We start from the raw sequence: 15,844 nt of genomic DNA on the forward strand, positions 1-15,844 counted from the left end.
CCGAGGAGTCAAGCAGTATATTGCTCCCTCCTACGTATATCTCGCGAAGAGAACATGAGGATAAAATCAGATAGATTAGAGCCCATACAGAGGCATACCGACAATCCTTCTATCCAGGAACAATACGAGACTGGAGTAGAAGGGAGAACCGATAGAGGTACTCAAGGTACCCTCCTCCACACACCGTCAGGTGGCTTGTGGATGTAGATGTAGATGTAGAAACGCATAGTTGAAAAATAAAAAACTAAAATTGCAACCAGGACTGTTTTTAACCAATACTATTAAGCACTGGTTTGCTGTATGCCACATATGGATTGGAAGAATTTCTATAGATTAAAAGTAATATTAAAATTATCACAAATGACCTGCTTTGAAAAAGTTGTAGTAATATCAGTTCGAGTCGTAGCATAATACAGTGTTGTGCAAAACCTAAGGATGAAAGTACTTTCCCAAGGTTTGTCACTGCCGATTAACATAGATCGATGATACTTGGGCCATACATAGAAAGAAATGGTACATTACAGCACAAAAGGTAACTGAAAGACTTACGTAATGACAGGAACAGAAATTATACTTTTGTTCAAGGATATTCATTACAGTGACTTGACCGCAATTTATGATAGTCCCCTGGAGACTAAGAAAGGCAGAACATTGTTCTTAATAGAGTGTGTGATCGCCACAGACGGCCATAAATGCTCTGCAACCTGCTCCCATGCAGACCACAAGGTTGGTAACGAGTTCTCATGGTAGGACGTTTCATTTCCCTACCGGGGCAGCTGAAAACTGCTGGACGGTCATCGGTGCATGTGGACGTGTTGGAATACGTCTCCCCAATACATCCCACACCTGCTCGTAGGGGTTTTAGTCGGGTGACGGGCAGGCCAGTCCAATCACGGAATATCTTCTCGTTCTAAGAGGTGTTGCACCTGCGTTGTTCGGTGCGGTCGTGCAATGAAACGAAGTCAGGATCGAATGCACCCCTGAAAAGACGCACAGAGGGCAGGGGAACAGTGTCACAATAACGTTGACCGATGAGCCCTTATATGGTGATAGGTGAAAGTGAAAACACGTAATGCACCTAGTAACATTGTCGAACAAGGTCGTTTGTGGTAAAAAAAAAAATGGAAATGTCGCATGACATGGTTGGCTGGGAAATTCCACAGGGTGGCTTTAACAGCCGGCCGGTGTGGCCGTGCGTTTCTAGGCGCTTCAGTCTGGAACCGCGTGACCGCTACGGTCGCAGGTTCGAATCCTGCCTCGGGCATGGATGTGTGTGATGTCCTTAGGTTAGTTAGGTTTAAGTAGTTATAAGTTCTAGGGGACTGATGACCACAGATGTTAAGTCCCATAGTGCTCAGAGCCATTTGAACCATTTGATTTGGCTTTAACAGTCTTCGTGTGTAGTGCAGTGTTATGTTTGTGTTGTATGATGATGGTAGTGGTGGTAGTGAGAGAAGGTAGAGGATGAAACCCAGCGTCAGCAGACAGCCTAGGCCTCTCGAACAGCACTAAGGGGGCCGCCGAACTTAACGTCCCCATTCGACCGATGGATCACTGTCAACAGTATGGCATGCCCTCACTTCATAAGACACCGCGAGAGATTTGGAATTTAATCCATGACACACAGTCTGATGATCAGGAACTGTACACCACCGCCCATCCTCCCCAAACGTTGTCTGTGAAAGTTTCATCCATAGCCATGATTCGAACCGGCGTACCTCCACGCCGAGCCCTATTGCACAAGACGTGCGTTAGCTACAGTATCACTGCTTCGGAGGAGGATGTTGTTTGCGGTGATCCACGTCCACACATCGCTGGCTAAACGTTAAAGCTCCATTTCTCCACGTTGCTTTAGCACGTCAGAGCTCCCGAAAGCATTTCTGTTAAGTGAATCCCCGGTTGTCCTCTGTCCCATATAACAGGATAGGTACTACATATTTCTCCCTATAAATCTGTTCAAACAACTTACGCGAATGCAGCCACGTGACGCCTTCGACAACTGCCGACATTGCGACACATGCATAGCCTGTCATTTTAAAGGCACAGATGCAAGGAGAGAGCACTATGCAGTTTGACTAGAGACAGAACAGTGTCTGTTTATGAGGTCACTTGAATGGTTCTGACCACTACTGGACTTAACATCTGAGGTCATCAGTCCCCTAGAATTTTGAACTACTTAAACCTAACTAACCTAAGGACATCACACACACCGGCCGGCAAGTCACTTGATTATTCAGTCAACTTTTTTTTTTTAATAACAGAATCTCAGTAGCTGTAATTGCACGCCATAAACTCTGTGTTGTTATTTTCCATACGATGACGTGCGCTAAGACTATGTTCTGCAATTGCAGCTTTGCTCGGCTGTTGTACGCGTGTGTGACGCTAATGCACCATATATTGGTCCTCGACGGTTCTGATGATCAGACCAACGTATGAAATGCCACAGCTGCAAGGGATACGGTACACACCCATATTACACAGGCCAACATCATCCTTTAGAGACTTCAAGAGGACCCAATCGTAATTGGTGGTCGGGAAACACGCAGCGTTCCCTCAGATTACGAACAACCCTGTTGGAAAAGCTACCTGAGCAAGGTAAAAAGCTGTAGACTTAGGCGTCATTTACTTATTTTCATCACCCACGCGATTCACGGTTGGTCGATAACGCAACGTGCGTCTATCTCACTATAACTATTCTGGCAAAATCTGACTTCGAGATGAGCTAACATAGCTGACGAACTTTAAGAGTCTGAGATGACGAGGGTCCTATGAACCAAGGTACGAAGTAGCCGCGCCGTCTAATGCGCTATTGAGCGGGTTAGGCGTGACGGTCCCCGGCACGAATCCGCCCGGCGGAATAGTGTAGAGGTCCGGCGTGCCGGTCAGCCTGTGGATGGCTTTTAGGCGGTTTTCGATCTGCCACGGCGAATGCGGGCTGTTTCCCCTTGTTCCGCCTCAGTTACACTACGTCGGCGATTGCTGCGCAAACACTGTCTCCACATACGCGTACACCATAATTACTCTACCACGCAAACATTCGGGCTTGAACTCGTCTGGTATGAGACACTCCCAGGGAGGGTCCAATGGGGGGCCGAACCGCACAAAACCCTGGGTTCGGTGTGAGGCGGCGGTGAGGTGGGTGGACTGCTGTGGCCTGTTGTGGGGTTGTGAACCACTGAGAGCTACGGCGGGACAAAGCCCTTCGTCGTTTCTAGGTCCCCAATTCAATACACAATACACACACCCCTTCACGTTGAGCCAGGAGTGATAACTAACACTCCGAAGGTAAAAATCAAGGTGAGTTGGCTTCCTTTATATGTCATGTCCCACAGTACCATCAACCTTGCTCCTCACCAACTCATCAAATAAAGATAGGCTGCCATTCTTATCCACATCCAATAGTGAAGCGAATATTCAGGTAGACTGAATTCATATGTTCTAAAAAGCTGTTTAATTTCTCATTTCTGTGAGCCGAAACAACAAAAGTATTGTCTACATATAAAAAAAAAAAATATAAAATAAAAAAAACACGAAGGTTTCAATGCCGCAAACTCCAGAGCACATTCCTAGAAATCTTCCATAAATACCTCTGTATTTCCATCTTTTCAGAGATGGTTGCGGGACTCAGCTGTTCAGTATAGCATGTCAAATCAAATACCTTTCAGCCGCCTAATCTCAACACTGTTATTTTACTGAGCTACCCGTTTCGGCGATTAATTACGACATCTTCAGGTCCCCTGACCGACGTATAGGAAAATTCCAACCTCGGTTCCGGTCAAAATAGGGGCCAGTATTCAAAGACTGTCATCTTCAGATTTGTTCTTGATGCAGCGATCACTTCAAACATCTGCCGGCAGATGATGTTTGAAGTAGCGAATAACTGTCTCATACGTAGGGTGCCATTTACAGCACAACGGAAGCAACTCCATTCATAGTTGTGCAGTGCTCGGGAAGAATGGAGTGCTTACGAATGGCATCACATTGAGTTCAATAATGAAGTTTTAAATTTCACAGTAAGCCCAGTTCCACGCTACCTTAGATGGCCATCGTCGGTGAATATGGTGATGACTTGGGTATAGCTCCCAGCTTTTGGAGATGCACAGCGCTACACCAGGCATTATGGTATGGGAAGCCATTGGGTACGATTTCAGGTCACAGCTGGCAGCGAGTAAGAGAACTCTGATAGGACACTGGTACGTTACATGCAGTCTGCATCCTCATGTGTTACATCTCGTCCAAAAGAATCAGAGTGCCATTTTTCAACAGGACAGTGCTCATCCACACATTGCATGTTTGTCTATGAACTGCCTGCAAGATGTTGAGGTTCCCCAAGGCCATGAAGATCCCAGTTCTGTGTCAATAGAACATATGTGGGACCAACTCGGTCGTCAGCTCTGTCCCCATCGCAGAATACAGGATATCAAGGATCAGTTACAACAGTTGTGCGCCAGCTTCCCTCAGAAGAGGGAACAATGGCTTTCAAAACGAGTCAGTGCTTGCATCCACGCCAGAGGTGGTGCCCTGTCGTAATACTAAGTGGGCTCATACTACCAAGTTCTTTGTAAATTTGTCTCGGATTTTTAATCGCTGAAAGAACATCACATACCCTCTCCACCCATGTAGTTTAATTTTATTTCCTCCTTTCCTTCTGGATGTTGCACATTTTTATCGGGCATTGTAATTTAATGGGGACAGTATAATAGAAAATAATAGTCTTGATAGGCTCTTGCGACAAGAAGCTTTTCTTCAGGAGGTTGTTAGTCTTCCTTACAATCCTTTTTGTCCGGTTGGCTTTGTCATTTTGGTCAAATGGTACTTTTAATATGCCCATTTATACTTTAAGATGAGAGGTTTTCATATTTATGATTATGTCATTAGCTGTCAGCTTCCTAAATTTGCTAATTTTGTTTCTTACATCATTTTCAGTTAACCTGGGATCTCAAACGTTTATATCTTCCTTTTCCTCATTTTTTTCGTACATAGCACGCACTCTTTGTGTTACCTCACAGATTCCTTTTTTGCTACCTTTATACTGTAGTATGATGTCATCTGCATACCGTCTACAATAGGTAATTTTTTGCATACACCACAATTTTGTTCAAAAAACTAAATTTTCACTTCATATCAGAAAATTTTGCTACAGTGCCTGCCAAACTGTTGCTCATTGCATGTCCATCATTTTGACGAAAAACCTTATTGTTAGATTTAAAATAATTAAGTTGCATTACAAATTCTAAAATTTTCATGAGTTTTACTATTTCCTCTCGATTAATTTTCTTATGTGTTAATGGGATTCTTCTCATAATGCCTTATGTTTCACTAACTGAACATTGATGTATAGATTAACAATATCTAAGGATGCCAAAATTGCTCCAACTGAAATCGATACATCTATAGCAACTGTCACAAATTCATAAATATTCTTGGCATTGCATGTTCTTTTATAAGTATACACCGCTCTCAGTCTTCTATTGCATTCTTGGTTAGCTTTGTGACTGGGACATATCGTTTACAATTAGTGTTACTGGTTCTCTTGTCTTGTATAATTCATTTGCATCCGAAGCACTGGAGTAGATGGCTTCATCATTTTTAATTCACGTTTTTCTTTTTCATCAGTAAACAAAAAACTTTTTTCCAAGTTTTCTTATTTATAATTGAACTTTATTTGTGGGGTTTTTCTACACTTCAGTAACGTTATTAATTGCAAGAAAGTTTTCAGTTTTTAGGATGTAGTCATTATCTTAAATTATTACAATAGCATATCCTTTGTCTGCTTTATGTAACTGCATTCCTATGTCTTTCAAACTGACTATTTAGATTTTAAAGTGTTTCTGTATTTATTGCATTATTATGTTTGAGATGAAGAGGTCTGGATATTGTTTTCGTAACTTTTGGTGCCATGTCCATTTGTTTGAGTTTGTTAAGTTTAGCCAGCAACTTTTACTTCCGAAATGTTGTTTTTAATTATCCGTGGTTCAACCTTGGGTTAATATCAAAACTGAGGCCCTTATTCATAAGATCCATCTCATTATATGCCATTTTTATGTTCATGTTATTGACTGCCCTGCTTTCTGTGTAGTATTTTATTATACTTTGTCTATAAGCTAAAGGATTTACTTCTTTATCTCACTGTCAGCATTTTCTGTTCACTGTCCATCATATTAAAAACTCTTTTAAAAACACTCGAAAACTGTAATGGCGACTGTAATAGCCCTGAAAGTAATTAAAGTCTAAATGTTTTCTGACTGCAGTTTTCCTTGTGTTTATGCTCTTCCCTAATCTTTGTCTTTATCGACAATATTTCACTTTCGCGTTTCACACGTATCGTTGCTACTGAGCAACTGTTAATCTTGACATTAACATACTTGATGAACCCCTCGTTTAAACAAAATTTGTTAAGCCTGATTTTTCATAACATTGTTCACGGTATGAATTTTCATTTTGAGAAATAGGTTTACTCGTTATTAGCCTGACTTGCCACAAATTTATCAACTGAACAAATAAAGCCTGTAAATGAGATCGCGAATTTATGTTTTCAATTTGTAGATTTAGACAACATGCAGCAGAAAGGTGTAGGTAGCCAATTTAGGCAGTCCTCCTCCTCAGACCCTTGTTGTGCACTAAAAGTAATTTATAAGTGGGAACTAACGCACGCTGGTATGATATCACTCGACTCACAGGCAGCAGCTTCGACAGTATTTTGGCGGCAAGGGGAGGAGAGGAAAGAGCACGAATGTTCTAAGCTACATTCCAAACTTCTCCGCACCATCTCATGAAGTGAGGGCATGGGACTCAGTTTATGGCGGTTCATGCATCGGATGAGGATGCTTGGTGCTATTCGAGAGGAGCAGACTATGTGGTGGCATCAGGTTTCACTTTATTCCTCCTCTCACTTATTGGAAATTTGTGGTAAGTTCCTATGGGGCCAAACTGCTGAGGTCATCGGTCCCTAGGCTGACACACTACTTAATATAACTTAAACTTTACGCTAAGGACAACACACTCTCCCATGCCAGAGGAAGGACTCCAAACTCTGACGGAGGGAGCGTGCGAAATGTGGCAAGCGGCTACCCCGCGCGGCCCTTCTCTCATCACCAAACAACAACAAAAATGACAGCACACTACACATGCGTCTATTACAGTCACGCACACTTAACAGATACACTTAAAATACATCTTGCACATACCGCGAGGAAAGGGACCACTGTGTATCCTTTCCGAATATGCAGGTGATCCTGCCCCTCAGAATCTTCCAGACAACAACGCCGTATCGTTCTTTATGTCTTCTATCTACTTTTTCTTTTCTCCTGAAATCCAAGGAATAACCTCTGAACTGCAGGAGATTCCTTATCATCCTCATGCCCACTGGGCATGAAATACAGTTTTTGAAAAAGTATCTTGCGGTTAATGATATCAAACGATCCCAAATCTGTAAAGACTGTCCCTGTGACGTGTCGTCTCGCAAAGCCGTCTTTGATGTGTTGCGCAAATTTCAATGTCAGTGAGGTACTGCTTTTTCCTGCCTTGAATCCAAGCTGTTGAGCTAAACACAGTGCCGAAAACTTCCCTTTTAGGCGGTGAAAAACGAGTCTCTCTAGCACTTGATGTAAATGTCATAACGGAGAGATTGCTGTATAGCTTTTAGGAGCAACCTAATTCTCATCCGGTTTTCGAACTATCGTGACTTTAGTTTTCGGCTATACTTTCAAGTCTCTTACCCGACCGAGCTCAGTTGTTCATAAACTCAGTCAACCGATGCAGTGTTATAAGTCTAAGGTTCTTGATCTGTTCAACACTTATGTCGTCTAAAACAGCTGCAATTCCTCCTCACAGTTATTCAAATGGTTCAAATGGCTCTGAGCACTATGGGACTCAACTGCTGTGGTCATAAGTCCCCTAGAACTTAGAACTACTTAAACCTAACTAACCTAAGGACAGCACACAACACTCAGCCATCACGAGGCAGAGAAAATCCATGACCCCGCCGGGAATCGAACCCGGGCGTGGGAAGCGAGAACGCTACCGCACGACCACGAGATGCGGGCTCCTCACTGCTATTCAGATCCCATATTATCTCGGTGTGTAGTCTAGAGCAGACAGATTCTTTCTTCATCAGGCTGCTGACGGATTGGCTTCTTGTCTTTCATAACTCTGTTACTTAGTTTTCCCTTTAATAGGACAGGAGTACAGCCTGATCAGACCTTATATTGACATGTAAGATCTGCTGGGTAGGATCATTGTTAAGACGTTGTTGGAGACTCCAGGCCTCCTTGCTGTTCCCCTTATCATATTCTGTCATCGGTGTCTAACATCGCTGCTTCTTTGCCTCAGAGAGGACATTGTTGTCCGTTTGAGTCTTTTCTTCACTAAATGAAGCCTGTGATGTTCTTGTAACAATGAGGACATTTTCTGTATCACATTCTGGAGGTAGTAGCGAGGAGCGTTCAATAAGTAACACAATACTTTCTTTTTTGAAAGCAGGTTCGTTTTCTTCAGGATTTCCAATACGCCAAATTATTCAACACACTCTTGACTAACAAACCCTATTTTTCAACATAATCTCTGTTCACTGTGACGGCCTTTCTCCACCTTTATGTCTGCATGGTACCACTCCACTGGTCGACGTCGGATCTAACGCCTCGCTGCATCAGTAACCCTCCAGGCATCCACGTACTGCTTCCCGTGGAGTGCATCCTTCATTGGGCCAAACAGATGAAAGTCGGAAGGTGCGAGATCCAGGCCGTAGGGTGAATGAGGAAGAACACTCTAATGAAGATCTGTGAGTTGTTCTCGGGTGCGCAGTCTTGCGTGAGACCTTCTGTTGTCATGGAGAACAAGAAGTCCGTTTGTGTTTTTATAGTGAGGAACACGTGACAGTCGTTACTTCAATTTCCTAAGGATAGCACGGTACACTTCAGAGTCGTTGCTCCGTATGGGAGGACATCAAACAAAATAACCCCTTCGAAGTCCTATAAGACCGTAGCCTTGACTTTACCAGCTGACGGTGCGGTTTTGAACTTTTTCTTCGGCGGATATGTGATGTGGCGTCTCTCCATGGATTGCCGTTTTGCTTTCAGTTCGAAGTGATGAACCCTTGTTTCATCGATTGTGACGATGTTCGACAAAAGATGGGCACGATCAACCTCATTACGCGCCAGCAAGTCCGCACAGATAGCTTTCCGTTGCTCTTTCCGTTAGGCGGCGTGGAAACCAAGAGGGCACAGACTTTTGCGTGCCCCAACTGGTGGACAAGTGTGTCAGCGCTACCAACAGAGACGTCAAGTTGAGCTGCGAGGTGTTTGATTGTGATCCGTCGATCACCTCGAATGAGAGTGTCCGCCCGTTCCAACGTTGCCGGAGTCACAGTTGTGTTCCGCCGGCCGGTAGACGGAGATCTAACAGGTTTGCGCGACCTTGTTGCGATGGTCACAGACGTCTCTCCCAACGACTCACCGTGGTTTTATTCACTGCCAGTTCTCCGTAGACATTCTGGCAGTGCCTATGAATGTCTGCGACGCTCTGTTTTTCCGCCAAAAAAAACTCAGTTACAGCTATCTACCTACCTTTATAGACGCCATTTAGAAGGTTACGTATAAGCGCTGCCACCTATCGGAACTTCATGAAACTATAGGGGTGAAGCGGGAATATTTCACGATGTCCCACAACAAATTCTGCCTTTTTTTCTTCAGCCGAAATTGGCCGGGAAAAAAAAAGTTGTATTACTCACTGAATGCCCTTCGTACTTTTACATTCACTTCGAACTAATGTTCTAAGCTTGTTTTTACAATGAAATAAAAAGCTATCGTATTGTTCAGGTACTCGTGCATTTAGATTGCCATCGATAAAATGGGGGCCAATTATCCTTCCTCCCATAACGCCGCACCATACATTAACCCGCCAAGGTCGCTGATGTTCCACTTGTCCCAGCGATCGTGGATTTTCCGTTGCCCAATAGTGCTTATTATGCCGGTTTACGTAACCGCTGTTGGTGAATGACGCTTCGTCGCTAAATAGAACGCGTGCAAAAAATCTGTCATCGTCCCGTAATTTTATTTGTGCCCAGTGGCAGAACTGTACACGACGTTCAAAGTCGTCGCCATGCAATTCTTCGTGCATAGAAATATGGTACGGGTGCAATCGATGTTGATGTAGCATTCTCAACGCCGGCTGGAGTGGCCGAACGGTTCTAGGCGCTACAATCCGGAACCGCGCGACCCCTACGGTCGCAGGTTCGAATCCTGCGTCGGGCATGGATGTGTGTGATGTCCTTAGGTTAGTTAGGTTTAAGTAGTTCTAAGTTCTATGGGACTGATGACCTCAGAAGTTAAGTCCCATAGTGCTCAGAGCCATATAGCATTCTCAACACCGACGATTTTGAGATTCCCGCTTCTCGCGCCATTTGTCTGCTACTGATGTGCGGATTAGCCGCGACAGCAGCTAAAACACCTACTTGGGCATCATCATTTGTTGCAGGTCGTGGTTGACGTTTCACATGTGGCTGAACACTTCTTATTTCCTCAAACAACGTAACTATCCGGCGAACGGTCCGGACACTTGGATGATGTCGTCCAGGATACCGAGCAGCATACATAGCACACGCCCGCTGGGCGTTTTGATCACAATAGCCATACATCACCATGATATTGTCCTTTTCCGCAATTGGTAAACAGTCCATTTTAACACGGGTAAGGCCGGTATTACACTATCAAATTTCTTTGTCAAAGATTTGATCAAAGATGTGATCCAATATTCCGTCCAATATATTTGACAAAGATCTTTGACGTAGTGCTAGAGGGGGTATTACACTATCATCAAATTTTTCGTCAAAGTTCAAGATGGCTGACAACAACTTGTTATTAACCACAGCAGTTCTACATACTCCTATTGCATTGTGTGCACATGTGGAAAAGAAGTGGGGGAAAAAATGGAACCATACATACGAGGTTGACAGTCTTAAAAGTCCTGGGATTACAACTTGATAATAAATTCAGTTGGGAGGAGCACACCACAGAACTGCAGAAAGGCCTTAACAAATCTGTATTTGCAATTCGAGTGTTAGCAGACATAGGCAACATAAAAATGAAAAAGCTTGCATACTTTCATTCCATAATGTCATATGGGATAATATTTTGGGTAAATCAGGAAGTCAAACAAGTTTTCAAGGTCCAAAAGCGTGTAATACGTATTATTTGTGGAGTAAATTCACGGACCTCCTGCAGAAACCTCTTCAAAGAACTGGGTATACTAACTACTGCCTCTCAGTATATTTACTTCTTAATGAAATTTGTCGTAAATAAAATATCTCTTTTTCCAACAAACAACTCAGTTCATACATACAATACTAGGAACAAAAATGATCTGCCCAAGGACTTAAAAGCACTTACTTTAGTTCAAAAAGGGGTCCACTACTCAGGAACACTCATCTTCAATAATTTGACAGGAAACATAAAAAATTTAGTTAGAAATAAAGATCAGTTTAAAAGGAGCCTGAAAGACTTACTACTGGCTAACTCCTACTCCAATGGCGAAATCTTTAATAGAAACAAATGATGTATTGTATTTATTCATACTATTAGTATTGTTATTTCACCTTTAAAAAAATCGACATGTTCCACATCCACGAGGCTCTCCTCAGCATGGAACTATGGAACGAAAAAGTAATCTAATCTGGGTGAAGCCGTGGGTTTTATGACGACACGATAAAAGCGTTCAACAAAACTTGTTACGTGAGCTTACAGTGGAAGACGTCAAGTCGTACATCAATTACTTAAGAATGGATGAGCATACATTTCTGTATGTGCTCAATGAAGTGTATCCTCATATCACAAATCACAATATTCACTTAAGAACTGCTACATCTTCAGAAGACAGGCTCACTATGACACTCTGATTCCTTGCTACAGGAGAGGGTTATGTTAGGTTAGGTTAGGCCAGGTTAGGTCTCCAATCTTCTTAATCTATTTTTGTATTCAGGGTGCCTCACGTTGTAAAGCGCCTTATCAGCTTCAGACATCTCTATTACTTTTGTAGTTGTCGGCACACACCAATTGTATTTACCGGCAATGGTTATAAAAACACTACAGACGACAGTACGCTGCAGCGATGCTAGCGCTCCATGTGGTAACATGTCACATTGCAGTGAACAGAAGACAAGCGGTTTCTTTGATCAAATATACAGCGAGGCCCTAGATTTGATCAAATATTGGACGACGTTTGACAAAGTCCCTATTACACTATCAAATATCTTTGACAAAGATATTGGACAAAGATATTGGACAAAGAAATTTGATAGTGTAATACCGGCCTAATGTATCACGAGGTAAATACCGTCCGCACTTACACGTTTGTGACCATTACAGCGCCATCTATCACAAAGCGAAAAAAGTGGTCCAACTAAAATATTCGTATTTCTTTACATACTACACGAATATCTAATAAAAAATGGGGATTCCTAGTTTAAAAAAACCGCAGTTGATATCCGTTTGACCTATGGCAGCGCCATCTAGCGGGTCAACCATAGCGCCATCTGGTTTCCCCCTTCGAGCTAGACAAGTTTCGCTCTTTGTAGTTTTTTCGTTTGACGTTTATTTCGTGAGATATTTGGCCCGGTCACGATCAATGTACCACCCTGCATATTATTATTATTTATTTAAAGAGAGTGTAAGTAGGCTGTTTATGTTTTCTTATTGGCAACGTTACGTAGCGCTCTGTGGGTAGTTTGCATTGTTGTCTGCTATTGTAGTGTTGGGCAGCTGGATGTTAACAGCGCGTAGCGTTGCGTAGTTGGAGGTGAGCCGCCAGCAGTGGTGGATGTGGGGAGAGAGATGGCGGAGCTTTGAAATTTGTAATACTGGATGGCATGAACTGCTATATATATTATGATTATTAAGGTAAATACATTGTTTGTTCTCTATCAAAATCTTTCATTTGCTAACTATGCCTATCAGTAGTTAGTGCCTTCCGTAGTTTGAATCTTTTATTTAGCTGGCAGTAGTGGCGCTCGCTGCATTGCAGTAGTTCGAGTAACGAAGATTTTTGTGAGGTAAGTGATTTGAGCAAAATAACTGATGATGGTCGAAGTAGAGAGGATATAAAATGTAGACTGGCAATGGCAAGGAAAGCGTTTCTGAAGAAGATAAATTTGTTAACATCGAGTATAGATTTAAGTGTTAGGAAGTCATTTCTGAAAGTATTTGTATGGAGTGTAGCCATGTATGGAAGTGAAACATGGACGGTAAATAGTTTGGACAAGAAGAGAATAGAAGCTTTCGAAATGTGGTGCTACAGAAGAATGCTGAAGATTAGATGGGTAGATCACATAACTAATGAGGAAGTATTGAATAGGATTGGGGAGAAGAGAAGTTTGTGGCACAACTTGACCAGAAGAAGGGATCGGTTGGTAGGATATGTTCTGAGGCATCAAGGGATCACCAATTTAGTATTGGAGGGCAGCGTGGAGGGTAAAAATCGTAGGGGGAGACCAAGAGATGAATACACTAAGCAGATTCAGAAGGATGTAGGCTGCAGTAAGTACTGGGAGATGAAGAAGCTTGCACAGGATAGAGTAGCATGGAGAGCTGCATCAAACCAGTCTCAGGACTGAAGACCACAACAAAAACATTTAAAGAGAACTTACACACTCTCACACCTGTAGACTTTGTGCTGGACGTCCGTGTAGTACACACGCACGTGAAAATCAACGCATTGTGCGAGCAGCGGTGGCCTATCGAACATCGCCCAGGGGAGAAATCGGGGCACGTTTTGCTTCTGCAGTGTCAGCAAATACCACTGGGAACCGTCTGTTTGCAGCAGGACTTAGATCTCGCCTATCTTCACCAGGCTACCATTGATACACCATGTGTGATGTTTTTTTCCAGTCGTCTAGGGTCCGACCGATATGATGAACCCAGAAGAGGAAGTGCTGTTAGCAGACGCACTCTCATCGGTCGTCTGCTGCCACAGACCGTTAACACCAGATTTCGTCTCAGTGTCCTAAGTGGTATGTTCGTCGTAATCTCCACATTAATTTCTGCTGTTATTTCACGCAGTGTTAGCACTGGCAACTCCACGCAAACGCCACTGCTCTCGGTCGTTACGTCAAAGCCGTCGGCTTCTGTGTGTCCGCACCGTGAGGTAATGCCTGAATTTTCGTATTCTCGACACACTCTCGACAATGTGGATCTCGGAATGCTCAATTTCCTAACGATTTCCGAAAGGGAACGTCCCAAGCGTCTAGCTCCAACTACCATTTCACGTTCAAAATCTGTTAATTCCCGTCGTGCGGCCATAATCACGTCGGGAACCTTTTTACATGTATCACCTGAGTGCAAATTACAGCTCCGCCAAATGCACTGCCTTTTTACACCTCATGTACGCGATGCCTTCGCCATCTGTATAAGTCCATATCGCTCTCCCATGATTTTTGGCACCTCAGAGTATATTTTCTATAATAAATACAGTAATAGAAGCAGCATTGTAATAAAGTTTACCATTAAAACTATTAAGTTCACCGAAAGCATTTTTGTCCACTTCAATAAATTTTTCCATATTCTTTTCGCCCTATTAGAACCACCATTTTGAAATTTTCAATTTTGATATAAAATTATTACCAGAAGGATCAGAAACCCAGTTATACCCGTTTTTTGCCATTTAGTAGCAGCTTTTGAAAATTTGACCAGGCTTCCAGGATTCTGGCCCATTGTGCGCCGAGTGGACTAGAGCTGAAGCCGTCGTGCCTAACCTAAACCAGGAAGCGGCGAGCTAAAACGCGCGGTTATCCTGGTGGGTGGTCTGCCTATAACAATGATTCTCTAAATTTACCTATCTATGTTTTCCCAGAAGAACCTCATCTTCCTTCGAAAGATTTCCATTAGGTTCTCCGACGTTGTCCGTTACACTTTCGTATAGTCTACAATTACAGCAAGTCATTAAGATCCTAATGGTGAATCTCTGAATTCCTGCGATAAGTGGACTTCATTCTCGGATTAACTGCACCTACCCAGAACTCTTCAAACATTTCTAAGCCTCGCAGTCGCTTTCCACGCTGCTAATGTTGTGAGGAAAGTGAACCAAAGACTGTGATTTATTAGCAAAACACTTAGAAGATGCAGCAGATCAACTAAAGGGACAGCCTACATTACGAGTGTGCGCTGTCTGCTAGAGTCCTGTTGAGTGGTATCACCAGATAGGATTTTCGGAGGACCTCGAAAGAGTTCAATAAAGGGCAGCTCGTTTTGTATAGTCGCGAAATAGGGGAGAGAGCGTCACGGATTAGATAAGTGAGGTGGGGTGCCCAACGTTAAAACAAAGGCGTTTTTCGTTGCGGAGAGATCTTTTCACGAAATTTCAATTACCAACTATCTCTTCTGAATGTGAAAATATTTTATTATCGCCAACCTACAAAGGAAAATATGATCATCATCAAAAATAAGAGAAATCAGAGCTCGCATGGAAGGATTTAAGTGTTCGTTTTTTCCCGCGGTTCGAGAGAGGAACGAAAGAGAAATAGCTCGAAGGTGGTTCGATGAACCCTCTGGAAGGCACTTAATTGTGAATTTCAGAATAATCATGTACAGGTAGATCTAGATGGTTTAATATATTCGTCCGGCTTCATAGCGCTTCCTAATATTCACTCCATATATTAACCCCTAAATTCTTAAACGAATTAATACAATTGAGAAGACAGGATCTAATGAATGCCCTTACTACTTAAATCGATTTTGCTGAAAGTCTTAAGTTACATGAAATCAGCCTATTAAAATCTCTGGTGGAGCCCTTCTTCTTCATATTCAGCGGCTGGCTTGCTAGAAAAGATCTTCACATACGTTATTATTATTAAGCGCTG

The sequence above is a fragment of the Schistocerca cancellata genome, chromosome 2, assembly GCF_023864275.1.
Source record: "Schistocerca cancellata isolate TAMUIC-IGC-003103 chromosome 2, iqSchCanc2.1, whole genome shotgun sequence".
NCBI classification, from domain to species: Eukaryota; Metazoa; Arthropoda; class Insecta; order Orthoptera; family Acrididae; genus Schistocerca; species Schistocerca cancellata.